Source organism: Mobula birostris, chromosome 12, assembly GCF_030028105.1.
Source record: "Mobula birostris isolate sMobBir1 chromosome 12, sMobBir1.hap1, whole genome shotgun sequence".
NCBI classification, from domain to species: domain Eukaryota; kingdom Metazoa; phylum Chordata; class Chondrichthyes; order Myliobatiformes; family Myliobatidae; genus Mobula; species Mobula birostris.
Window position 1 is genome coordinate 8,362,506 of NC_092381.1, and position 14,507 is coordinate 8,377,012.

The following is a 14,507-nucleotide window of genomic DNA, read 5'->3' on the forward strand; positions in this document are numbered from 1 at the left end:
AGATTGTATTCTTGTGTAGTACATCAGTTAAAGTAGCAGATTTACCAAAGTAGAGCAGATGTGACAGGATGTTTTCATCAGTAGTAGAGTCCAGAATCCCATTGCACAACCTCAGAATAAAGGGACGTCCCTTTAAAACTGGGAATTCCTTTATCTAGATGATGGTGAATCTGTGGAATTCATTGCCACAGACGGCTGTGGAGGCCAAGCCATCGGGGCGGCGGTGGGGGTTGGGTGGGGGGGTGGTGTGGGGAAGACTAAGCAGGTGCTACACCTTGTCTAAGGGTGACCTGCAGGCTAGCAGAGGGAAAGAGCACCTTACACCTCCTTTGGTAGAGACCTATCTCCACCCCGCCACCCTGAACCCTGGAAACTGGATCATCCTGAGGAAACCCACATGGTTACAGGGAGATGTACAAACTCATTATAGACACTGACAGGATTTGAACTTCAATCACTGCCACTGTAAGATGTTACACTAGTTGCTATGCTATTCTATCTCTAGTTTGCCACTGGTTTGGTTTCCAGTATAAATACTTCTACCAACACCACAGCTAGGAGTGGTGATCCCGGGATTTCAACCTGTAGTATTTACCCAGCTCCTGAGACATGAGATCCAGTCTTTTCCCCGTCACCCGGTCACGCGTGCTCTGGAGATGATCTGACATTTTCCACCTTCCTTCTGACCTACTCGGTTCCCATTGCCATTTCTCTCTTCCTTCTCTCTCACCCTCTCCATCTTCCCATCATCACCACACTCCTCCCACTGCTTCTCCTCTCCCTCCAACCCTTCTTCCCTCCCTTTATTCCATAATCCAATCAGATTCTACCATATTCATGCCTTGGTCACATCCACCTATCACATCCCAGCTTCTTGCATCATTCCCACTCTTCCCCTACTCCTCACACGTATCAACCGATCAACTCTTGATCCACCCCTTCCTCTCATCTCTTTAAATTTGCTGTCTTCCGCCTTCCTTTCCAGTCCAGCTGAAGATTCTCATCCCAAAATGATGGCTCCTCATATTTTGGGTAGCCTCCAACATAATTGCATGAACATCGATTTATCCAACTTCCAGAAATTTCTCATACTTCCCCATTTTCTCCTTTTCTATTCCCTATTCTGGTTGCATTCTTACGCCATCTCTTCTCCTCACATGTCTATGACCTTTCGGGCCAAGACCCTTCATCAGACCTGGAAAGGAAGGGGGAGGAAGCCAGAATAAGTGGGTGGGGTTTGAGGAGAAAGAATACAAGCTGGCAGGTGATAGGTGAGACTGGGTGAGGGGAAAGGTGGGGGGGGGGATGAAGTGAGAAACTGGGAGGTGATTGGCGGAAGAGGTAAAAGACTGAAGAAGGAGGAATCTGATAGGAGAATGTGAGAAAGGAAAAGAGGAGGGGAATCAGAGAGAAGTGATAGGCATGTGAGGAGAAAAGAATGGGTGAGGGGGAGGTAGCAGAGGAAATGAAAAAAGGAGGGGGGCAGAAATTACCAAGTTGGAGAAATTCATCTCCATAGTGTCAGGTGGAAGGCTAATCAGATGGAATAAAAGGTGATGCTCCTTCAGCCTGAGTGTGGCCTCATCATGGCAGTGGAGGAGGCAATGGAGAAGAATCGTTCCACCACTGGAGGGAATGCCTTCCCTAAAGCTCAGTCTCTCCCTTTCTCCCACAGAAAACCTACATCTTTGACCGACTGTTGTTCACTTGCCCTTTCATCTCTTAATATTTCAAATATTGCCTCATGGTCTCCTGTGGAGAACTTGGTTCATTTACTGCATTAAAGATGCGCTGTGGATACTGAATGATTTATATAAACTACAGCTCCGCATCCCGAATGATGAATGCGAGTTCTCTGCACATCATCATTTCTAAATGACAGATTCACATCTTTCTTCAGATGATGGTAATGTCTGATTGTTGTGTGAAATCAGATTCGCGGGTTTGGTGAGTGGGGGCGACAAACACTCACCACTGGTAAGTATATAACTACTTATTAACAGGACAAGACAGACACTAAACAATCAGGAAACCGTACAAGTTACACTTGGTTGCAAATACTTATCTAAACTGAGTGCCTGAAGTGGCAGGATGAAACAGTCACTAAACATAAACGAAGTGGCAAATACTTATCTAGAAACATCTCTTTACTGAAGCAGACCTCAAGGTTCAAGGTGCATTTACTATCAAAGTATGCTTGCAGTATACAACTCTGAGATTCATCTTCTCCAGATAACCATGAAACAAATAAACCATGGGAGCTATTTAAAGAAAATCATCAACCTCCCCACGCGATGGCAACAGGAACATCAACTCCTGCTGCCCATGCGCAAAAAATAAATCATGCAGATGGTAGCAAGAATATCAAACTCTAATCCCACCCCCCAGCCAAAAACGACAACAAATTGTGCAAATGTCAACGAGAATATCAAACCCCAACACCCTTCACCTCTTTGTGCATGCTGTTTACTGTTCCCATGACAATGGCCTCCACCTGGTCCATGGCCCATGGCAACCAGAGAGCAAAAAGAGACTGCATGCTTTCTACGTGCTAGATTTAAACTCTACCAGCACCTTGTCACCATCAGCTAAAGGGTAACTGGTAAGAGGGGCTGCAATGCTCCTTACACAGGCCTCCTTACACCTCCTCCCACTGGGGAGTGGCTTTCGATGAGTGGGGTATATTTAAAACTACCTAAACAAAGATTCTCTACAGCACAATCATGCAGATGGTACATAGAACATAGAACATGGAACAAAAACTCAATGCACTCAGTGACCAATTTTTCAGATACATCTGTACACCTGCTCGTTAATGCAAATATTTTATCAGTCAATCACGTGGCAGCAACTCAATGAATAAAAACAGGTGGACCTGGTCAAGAGGTTCAGTTGTTGTTCAGAGCAAACATCAGAATGGGGAAGAAATGTGACCTAAGTGACTTTGATCTTGGAATGATTTTTGGTGCCAGATGGGGTGTTTTGAGTATCTCAGAATTTAGATTAGGTTATTAGATTATGAGGACACTCAGTCCTCATTTATTGTCATTTAGAAATGCATGCATTAAGAAATAATACAATGTTCCTCCAGAGTGATATCACAATAAAAACAGGGCAAACCAAAGACTAACACTGACAAGACAACATAATTATAACATATAGTTACAGCAGTGCAAAGCTAATACCATAATTTGATAAAGAACAGACCATGGGCACAGTAAAAAAAGTCTCAAAGTTCCGATCGACTCCTGATAGTCCCTTTAGCAGGTGGCAAAAGGGAGAAACTCTCCCTGCCATAAACCTCCAGGCGTCGACAACTGCCAATGCTTCGGAAGCACCTGACCACAGCCGACTCTGTGTCCATCTGAAAACTTCGAGCCTCCAACCAGCCCCTCCAATACAGCCTCCCGAGCACCATCCTCGGCCGAGCGCTTCGACCCGGCCCCAGCCGCCGAGCAACAAGCAAAGCCGAGGTCTCGGGGCCTCCTCCTCTGGTTATTCTGATCACACAGTAGTAGTGGCAGTGAAGAAGGCATTTCAGAAGTTTCTCCAGATGTTCCTCTGTGCCCTCATGTCTGCCTCCATCAAATCAGGATTGTGCACGGCACCCTACTTAACAGATAACAGATATCATTCACCGGAGTGGCCGCTGCGCGCTGCGTTGTGTCGCCATCTTCTCCTCCTCCATTTGATGATTTTGAATTTGATTATGAATTAGATTATGAATTTGACGATTTTCTGGGATTTTCACACACAATGGTATCTAGAGTTTACAGAGAATGGTGTGAAAAACAAAAAAAACATCCAGTAAGCAGCAGCTCTGTGGGTGAAAACACCTTGTTAATCAGAGAGGTCAGAGGAGAATGGCCAGACCGGTTCAAGCTGACAGGAAGGTGACAATAACACAAATAATCACAACAGTGACGTGCAGAAGAGCATTTCTGAATGAACAGCACATCAAACCTTAAGGTGGGTAGGCTACAGCAGCAGAAGATCACAAACATAGACTCAGTGACCACTTTATTAGATTTATAATAAATACTTAATAAACTGGCTAGTGAGTGCAGAGCACAGAGCACTACAGGCACAGGTGGTTGTGTGGAACGTGCTGCCGGGGGAGGCTGATACAATTGGGGCTTTCAGGAGACACTCAGACAGGCACATGGATGTAAGAAAAATGGAGAACTATGTGGAAGGGAGGGGTTAGATTGATCATGGAGAAGGTCTATATAAGTTGGAATAACATTGTCGGCCAAATGCCTGTAATGTGCTGGAATGCTCGAAGTTCTATGTTCTATGTTCTATGATCTATATTCTATTCTCTTAACAATCTTCAGCTCTGTCATGATAATAACAGAGTTAATTTATAATCTTCCCAATCTCAGGTCTGTCTCACTGTGTAGAATGAATTGGACAAACAACAGAAAACATTCCATTACCTGATGCTGTGTTTGTACAGATTCTGAGAGAGTTTATTAATTGTTATTAGTTTAAATCAGCTCTGATGTCAACTCTGACTTAATGTCTTAAATGCCAAAACCAATTTGGAGTAATCATGTTCTTACATAATGTAAATATAATATTTCCATCTATTCATAAAAAAGTGACAGGTGGATAATATACCTGTCTTGAGATATCTGCTGAGGTATGGTCTCACTCCACTTGGGAAATGATTAGGAAATTGGGGATGATGTGTGCTGGTAAAGGAGAATGAGACATAGATATAAAAACAGAATTGAACAAATTGGTCCATTGAGTCTACTCCATCATTCAATTGTGGCTGATTAATTTTTAACCCCATTCTTCTACCTTCTTCCCTTAACCTCTAGCCCCCTTATCAATCAAGAACCTATCAATTACTACCCTAAGTGCAACCTCTGACCTGGTCTCCACAGCTAACTTTTACAGATCGGTCAGAATCAGAATCAGGTTTATTACCACTGACAGATGTAGTAAAATGTGTTGTTTTGTGGCAACGGTACACTGCAAAGACATACAAGACTACTGTAAATTATAATAAATTAAACTAAATAATCAGAGCAAAAAGAGAATAGTCAGGTTGTGTCCACGTGTTCATGGATCTTTGATGGCAGAGAGGAAGAAGCTGGTCCTAAAATGTTGAATGTGAGTCTTCAGGCTCACTCTCAACCGTGGGAAGCATTCTGACCGGCTGCATCACCGCCTGGTGTGGGGGTGAGAGGGAGCTACTGCATAGGCTGAAAATAAGCCGCAGAGAGCTGTAAAGTTAGTCAGCATCATGGACATTAGCTTCCATGGTGTCCAGGACATCTTAAAGTAGCTTTGCCTCAAAGAGGCGGTATCTATCTTTAAGGACTCCCATCACCCAGGACGTGGCCTCTTCTCATTACTACCATCAGAGGGGAGGTACAGGAGCCTGAAGCCACACACTCAACAGCTTCTTCCACTCTGCCATCAGATTTCTGAATGGGCATTGAACCCAGGAACACTACCTCACTATTTTCTTTATTTTTATTTTTGCACAACTATTTAATTTAACTATGACTCGGATTCCTGTACCACCTTTCTGATGGCAGTAATGAGAAGTGGGCAGTGTTCCTCTAACTCAGGGATTCCCAACCATTTTTATGCCATGGACTAGTACCATTAAGCAGGGGTCTGTAAACCCCAGGTTGGGAACCCCTACTCTAGCGAAAGAAATTCCTCCTAACTTCACCTTTATTCTGAGGCTATGCCCTCACATCTTAGATTCTCCTACCAATGAAAACATTCTCTTCACGTCCACTCTATTCCGGCCTTTCAATATTTGGTAAGTTTGATTGAGATCCCCCAGTATCCTTCTGACCTCCACTGCATACAGGCCCAGAACCGTCAAATGTTCCTCGTACAGTAAGCAGTTCATCTTTGGAATCATTCTTGTGAACCCACTCCTTCAGGGCTAGCACATTTCTCCTCAGATATGGGAATGGAAAAGTTAACATATGAGGATTTTTTTTGTGTTACTGTATTTTACTGATATTTTATTTATGCTAAATATTCCTTGTGCCGTGTATGACTTTTGAACTGTAAGGAATGCTGTTTCATTTGGCCTGTAGTCATAGGTTTTCGTGTATGGTTGAATGACAATTAAACTTGAACTATATGGGGGAATCTAGGACCAGAGAGCATCACCTCAGAATAGAGGGACGTCCCTTCTGAACAGAATAAAGGAGGAATTTCTTTAGCCTGAGAACATAAGACCTTAAGATATAGGAGCAGCATTAGGCCACTTGGCCCATCAAGTTTGCACTGCCATTTCATCATGGCTGATCCAATCTTCCTCTCAGCCCCAATGTCCTGCCTTCTCCTCATGTCCCTTCATGCCCTGACCAATCAAGAATCTATCAACCTCTGCCTTAAATATACATAAAAGCTTGGCCTCCACAGCTGGCTGCAGCAAAGAATTCCACAGATTTCCCACCCTCTGGTGAAAGAAATTCCTCTTTATCTCTGTTCTAAAAGGACATCCCTGTATTCTGAGGCTGTGTCCTCTGGTCTCAGACTCTCCCACCACAGGAAACATCCTCTCCACATCCACTCTATCAAGGCCTTTCATCATTTGACCGGTTTCAATGTGACCACCCCTCATTCTTCTGAATTCCAGCAAGTATGGGCCCAGAGCCATCAAAAGCCTTTCATATGACAAGCCATTCGATCCTGGAATAATTTTCATGAACGTCCTTTGAACCCTCTCCAGTTTCAGCTTATCCTTTCTAAGATAAGCAGCCCAAACTTGCTCACAATACTCCAAGTGAGGCCTCACCAGTGCTTTACAAAGTTTCAACATTACGTCCCTGCTTTTATATTCTAGTCCTCTTGAAATGAATGCAAAATTGCATTTGCCTTCCTCACCGCAGAGTCAACCTACAAATTAACCTTTAGAGAATCCTGCACAAGGACTCCCAGCAACTCACACAAAATGCTAGTGGAACTCAGAAGTCCCAGATGCATCTATGGAAAAGAGTACAGTTGACGTTTTGGGCCAAGACCCTTCAGAAGGACCCAAGTCCCTTCGTATCTCAGTTTTTTGTATTTTCCCTCCATATTGAAAATAGTCAATGCTTTCATTTCTTCTACCAAAGTGCATGACCATACACTTCCCGACACTATATTCCATCTGCCATTTCTTTGCCCATTCTCTTAATCTGTCCAAGTCCTTCTGTAGCCTCTCTACTTTCTCAAAACTGCTTACCCCTCCAACTATCTTCATATCATCTTCAAACTCTGCAAGAAAGCCTTCACTTCCATCATCCAAATCATTGACATATAATGCAAAAAGAATTGGTTCCAACACAGACCCCTGTGGAACACCACTAGTCACTGACAGCCAGCCAGAAAAGGCTCCCTTTATTCCCATTCTTTGCCTCCTGCCAATCACCCTCTGCTTTATCCATGCTAGAATCTTTCCTGTAATACCATAGACTCCTAGCTTGTTAAGTAGCCTCATGTGTGGCGCCTTGTCAAAGGCCTTCTGTAAATCCAGGTATACTCCTTTGTCTATTCTGCTTGTTAAAGCTTCAAAGAGTTCTAACAGATTTGTCAAGCAAGATTTTCCCTTGAGGAAACCATGCTGACTACGGCACATTTTATTATGTGTCTCTAAGTACCCTGATACCTCATCCTTAATAATTGACTCCAACATCATTCGTAAGGCCAGTGACGTTGTGGGGATGGAACTGGACTCTCTGACGCTGGTGTCTGAAAAGAGGATGCTGTCTAAGTTGCATGCCATCTTGGACAATGTCTCCCATCCACTACATAATGTACTGTGTGGGCACAGGAGTACATTCAGCCAGAGACTCATTCCACCAAGATGCAGCACAGAGCGTCATAGGAAGTCATTCCTGCCTGCGGCCATCAAACTTTACAACTCCTCCCTTGGAGGGTCAGACACCCTGAGCCAATAGGCTGGTCCTGGACTTATTTCCTGACATAATTTACATATTGCTATTTAACTATTTATGGTTTTATTACTATTTATTATTTATGGTGAACTGTAACGAAAGCCAATTTCCCTCGGAATCAATAAAGTATAACTATGACTATGACTATGATCTTCCCAATCTCTGAGGTCAGACTAGCTTTCCTATGGTTTCCTTTCTTCTGTCTCTCTCCCTTCTTGAAGAGAGGAGTGACATTTTTCAATTTTCCGGTCTTCCGGAGCTAGTCCACAATCTTGCGATTCTTCAACGATCATTGCTAATGCCTCCACAATCTCTTCAGCCACCTCTTTCAGAACTCTAGTGTGCACCCCATCTGGTGTACAAGACGGTGGTGAATTTGTGGACTTCATTGCCACAGGTGGTTGTGGAGGATGAGGCATTTGGTAAACTTAAAACCAAAGTTGTTATGTCCTTGATTAGTCAAGACATAAAATGTTATGAGGAGAAGGCAGGAGAATGGGATTGATAGAGATAATAAATTAGCCATGATAGAATGGCAGAACAGAACCAATGGGCTGAATGGCCTAATTCTACTCCCACGTTTTATGCTCTTATCTACCTTAAAACCTACACCTCCCACCAAGATTTTGACCACCTAAATTCTTCTTAATTGGTCTGGCATTTCTCTTCCAATAAACCTCCTGTGACGAAACACCAAGGGTTGTTTTGCAAGGTGCAAATGGCTTCATAAATCCAAACTTTACCAAGTTTGTGGATCAATTTATAGTGCCGAGGGCATGAAACAACAAACAACATTACATGAATTGATTATGTTTGAATTATGTACAAGACATGGCAAAAAAAATGTCTCGCAATAATTACACCAAAAGACAGCATTGATTTATATTTAGAATGTAGCCACAGGTTTATTGAGTTACACCAGGACAAAGAAAGTGACCTATTGATTTTCCTTTGTCTTAGTAAGTCTTTCATACATTGTAAGGGGATGTATGTTAGCCCTGGAGTGCCTTGTTGTGCTTTCCATGAGAGAAGACTGGGTAGACAGTACAAGTAATAGAAACCAGATTCAGCAATTTGATCCTTTATTTCTTGTTCCACTCACTCAATAAGATAATTTCCAATCTTTTATCTCAGTGTTACTTTCCTGTACCACGTATTTCATCTCTTCCCTAGTACCCAAAAATCTATTGTTTTCTGATTTGTATACACACAGTGTCCACTTTATTAGGTACCTCCTATATCTAATAAAGTGGCCACGAAGTGTCTCTTTGTTTCTTCTGCTGTTGTAGTACATCCACTTCAAGGTTCAACATATTGTGCATTCAGAGATGCTCTTCTGCACACCAGTTTTGTAATATGTGGTTATTTGAGTTACTGTCGCCTTCCTGTCAGCTTGAACCAGTCTGGCCATTCTCTTCTGACCTCTCTCATTAACAAAGCATTTTCATCCACAGAGCTGCCGCTCACTGGATGTTTTCCATTTCTCCCACCATTGCCTGTAAACTCTAGAGACTGTTGTGTGTGAAAATCCCAGGAGATCTCCAGTTCTTTGAGATACTGAAGCAACCCCATCTGGCACCAACAAACATTTCACAGTCAAGATCACTTAGATCACATTTCTTCCCCATTCTGACGCTTGGTCTGAACAACAACTGAACCTCTTGACCATGTCTGCATGCTTTTATGCATTGAGTTGCTGCTATGTGATTGATAAATGAGCAGGTGTACACCATACCCTCTCACCCATGTACCTATTGAGCATTCTCTTAAATGTTACAATTGAACCCATATCCACCCCTTCAGCTGTCGGCTCGTCCCACAATCGCACCATCCGCTGAGTGAAAGAGATCCACCTCAGGTTCCCCTTAAATATTTCACCTTCCACTCTAAACCTATGACCTCTCATTCTGGTTTTACACACCCTCATAGGAAAACATGTACTTGCGTCAACCCTATCTATATACTAGGTAGCACGGTTGTGTAGTGGTTAGCACAATTGCTTTACAGCTGTAAAATATAGGTTCAATTCCTGTCACAGTCTGTAAGAACTTCTTATATCCTTCCCATGACTGCGCTGATTTCCTCCGGGTGACCTGGTTTCCTCCAACATTTCAAATTTGTATAGTTAGGGTTAGTGATTTGTGAACATACTGTGTGGTGCTGGAAGTGCCGGAAACACTTTCGGGCTGCCCCCACACAATCCACATTGATTTGATTTGATGCAAATGATGCATTTTACTGTATGTTTTGGTGTACATGTGACAAATAAAGCTAACCTCTCCATACCCCTCAAGGTTTTGTATACCTCAATTAGATATCTCCTCATTCTCCTGCTCTGCAAGGAATAAAGTTCTAACCTATTCCATATTTACCTATGGAGTCATGAAACGAAGAAATAGACCCTTCGGCAGACTGACTGTGCTGTCCAACTACACCAATCCAATTTCTATGCTCCCTGTAATGTGCAGTTTTGGCCCTCAGCCATTAGGCTCTTGAACCAAAAGGGATAACTTCACTTAACTTCACTTGCCCCAACACTGAACTGTTCCCAAAAGCTATGGACTCACTTTGAAAGACTCTTCACCTCATGTTCTCAATTTTTATCGCTTATATATTTATTCTTATTATTTCTTTTTTACATTTGCACAGCTTGTCGTCTTTTGCACATTGGCTGAACGCCCAAGAGAATAGAATTTCATTGATTCTATTATGGTCGTTACTCTATTGTGGATTTATTGAGCATGCCCCCAAGAAAATGAGTCTCAGGGTTGTATATATGCACTTAGTTAATAAACTTACTTCGAACTTTGGGCACCGCAGTTGCGTAGTGGTTAGCGCGATGCTATTACAGCTCAGGGTGTCGGAGTTCAGAGTTCAATTCTGACACTATCTGTAAGCGTGACTTTCCTCTGGGTGCAACACACATCAAAGTTGCTGGTGAACGCAGCAGGCCAGGCAGCATCTCTAGGAAGAGGTACAGTCGACGTTTCAGGCCGAGACCCTTCGTCAGGACTAACGAAGCCAGAATCAGTTAGTCCTGACGAAGGGTCTCGGCCCGAAACATCGACTGTACCTCTTCCTAGAGATGCTGCCTGACCTGCTGCGTTCACCAGCAACTTTGATGTGTGTTGCTTGAATTTCCAGCATCTGCAGAATTCCTCGTGTTTACGTTTTTAAATTTCCTCTGGGTGCTCTGGTTTCCTCCCACAGTCCACAGGCATACTGGTTGGAAAGGCTACTTGGTCATTGTAATTTGTCTCATGATTATGCCAGGGTTAAATAGGTGAGATGCTGGGTGGCATGGCTCATTGGTCTGCAGGGGCCGACTCTGCATTGGAGCTGGAGGAATTCGGCAGGCCAGGCTGCATCTATGGAGAGGATAAAACAGTCAATGTTTTGAGCTGAATCCCTCTATCGGGTCCATCAAATATTTATTCCCCTCCTTCAATGCTGCCTGACTCACTGAGTCCCTCCAGCATTTTGTGTGTGTGTTGCTCTGGATTCCCAGCATCAGCAGGATCTCCTGTGTTTATCATTACAGGAAAGATGTGGGGCTATGGAAAGACCATGTCCTTCCTATGATGGGTGGGCCGGGGCTGGAAGCAAGCTACAGACAGCTCATTGGGCAGGCAGGCCACCGAGTGTCAGACTGGCACTGTCATGGTCTACAAGGGATTGGGAATGTTCCCGGGTATGAGGGAGCCCACCCCTCCCATGAAGAAAATCCAGAACAAAGCTGGTAAAACACCCAAGAATCTCCCGGTTGACAGAGCTAAGCAATTACACTCGTGACCTCCGGTGAGAGGCATCAAACTGAAGAGGGAGAAAAGGGCCTGTGGAATTTAGTCAGTAATCATGTAAATGAGACAGGTTAACGACAGGAAATAAAGTACTTAACCTTTGCTAATTAGTAGGCAGACTTCATTTCTGTTGAAGGTATAAGTACAAACAAAATGGCAGGCCCATTCCAACGGAGACATTAGCCATGTTCGAGTGAGTATGAGTTTTCCTTTGGTGATATAAGCCTGAGAGCTGACAGAGTAATTATGTGCTCTGGGAACAGGGCACCCAGACAAAGTATGCTCACAGCATCACTGGGAAAGTAAATAAAGTTCACCGCAACAAGGGAACGGCAGGAAGTGCTTTAATGACCTGCAAAGTGGCTGCTAGGAAATGGGGGAACCTTAATTAAACTTTGCAGAGCAGAGGTGAGGAAATAGCTCAAAGGTCCTTTAATAGCAGGGACTTGACGGTAAAGGTCCCCGTCGTTTAAAAAAGGTGAACTCCCGTCTCTGAGTCACATATTTCACATAAATAAAAACACATGACTGTATTTCTAATCACACAAACATTGTGTTTATGGACACATACACACTGTGTTCATTAGTGTATACCTGGGGATAAGCTGACACTCACAGATATGCATCAATTAACATCTCTGCACACATACAGTGCTTTTCCTTATAGAATGTGCATCCACGTTGCCATGCAAATGTAAAGAAAATGCAACAGGTGAGTGCACAGACACGCAATTACATGCATGCGAGACCCTATACACACCAGCATTAGTGGCACACACTCAAACACACAGACACACACACAGACACACACACACACACACACACACACACACACACACACACACACACACAAGCATACACACATGCACACAGCCCCTCTATACCCAGAATGTAGACTTACTCACACTATGTAAGCGTCTGGCTATAGAGGGGAACATACACATGCACATTCTGGGTATAGAGTGGCGTGTACACACACACACACACACACACACACACACACACACACACACACACACACACACACAGCCTCTTCATACCAAGAACATATACTCACACGTACACTCACGCACACACAAGCATGTGCACACATACACGGAATGTATCAACACACATTGGAAGGGGGCTTGTTTTGCTGTTGTTGTTGTGTCCTGATGACCTCTGCGTGCGTACGATGTTGGCAGCGGAGTGTGTGGCGACACTTGCGGGCTGCCCCGGCACATCGTTCGGTCGTGTCAGTTGTTAATGCAAACAACGTATTTCACTGCAACACACATCAAAGTTGCTGGTGAACGCAGCAGGCCAGGCAGCATCTCTAGGAAGAGGTGCAGTCGACGTTTCAGGCTGAGTCCCTTCGTCAGGACACATCGATAGGAAACGTCTACTGTACCTCTTCCAATAGATGCTGCCTGGCCTGCTGTGTTCACCAGCAACTTTGATGTGTGTTGCTTGAATTTCCAGCATCTGCAGAATTCCTGTTGTTAACGTATTTCACTGTATGTTTTAATGAAAATGTAATAAATAAATCTGCATCTGATAATGTCAGCCCCCTTTACACAGACAGTGCTGTGCTATCCTGGTGCATCCATCACCAAGTTGCCGCCTGCACAGAAAGCTCAGCACATACTGTTGTGAATTGGAGATGATGAAAGGCAGCCGACTGATTGGTACCCAGCACGGTCCAAGCTGAGCACATGACACAGATACAGGAGTTACTGGTATGGCGGGGCCACTGCACAGGACTGGAAAAAGCTGCACAGGGTTGGAGTAAACTCTGCCAACTCCATCAGGGGCACAACCTCCCCACCATCGAGGACAACTTCAATGGCTGATGCCTCAAAAGGGTGTCATCCACCATTAAGGAGCTGGTGGTGGACCTGAGGAGAGCTAAGGTACCGGTGACCCCTGTTTCCATCCAGGGGGTCAGTGTGGACAGGGTGGAGGATTACAAATACCTGGGGATACCTGGGGATACGAATTGACAATAAACTGGACTGGTCAAAGAACACTGAGGCTGTCTACAAGAAGGGTCAGAGCCGTCTCTATTTCCTGAGGAGACTGAGGTCCTTTAACATCTGCCGGACGATGCTGAGGATGTTCTACGAGTCTGTGGTGGTCAGTGCTATCATGTTTGTTGTTGTGTGCTGGGGCAGCAGGCTGAGGGTAGCAGACACCAACAGAATGAACAAACTCATTCGTAAGGCCAGTGATGTTGTGGGGATGGAACTGGACTCTCTGACAGTGGTGTCTGAAAAGAGGATGCTGTCTAAGTTGCTTGCCATCTTGGACAATGTCTCCCATCCACTACATAATGTACTGGGTGGGCACAGGAGTACATTCAGCCAGAGACTCATTCCTCTGAGATGCAGCACACAGCATCATAGGAAGTCATTCCTGCCTGTGGCCATCAAACTGAACAACCCCTCCCTTGGGGGGTCAGACACCCTGAGCCAATAGGCTGGTCCTGGACTTATTTCATAATTTACTGGCATAATTTACATATTACTATTTAACTATTTATGGTTCTATTACTATTTATTATTTATGGTGCAACTGTAACGAAAACCAATTTCCCCCGGGATCAATAAAGTATGACTATGACTATTAAGGAGGCGCCACGGTAATGTAGCGATCAGTGCATTGCTAATATAGCTTGGGGCATCTGGGTTCGGCGTCCTATTCTGACACTGTCTGTGATTTTGTACATTCTTTCAGTGCCCGTGTGGGTTTCCTGCCACAGTCCAAAGACGTACCGGTTAGTAGGTTAATTGGTTATTGTAAATTG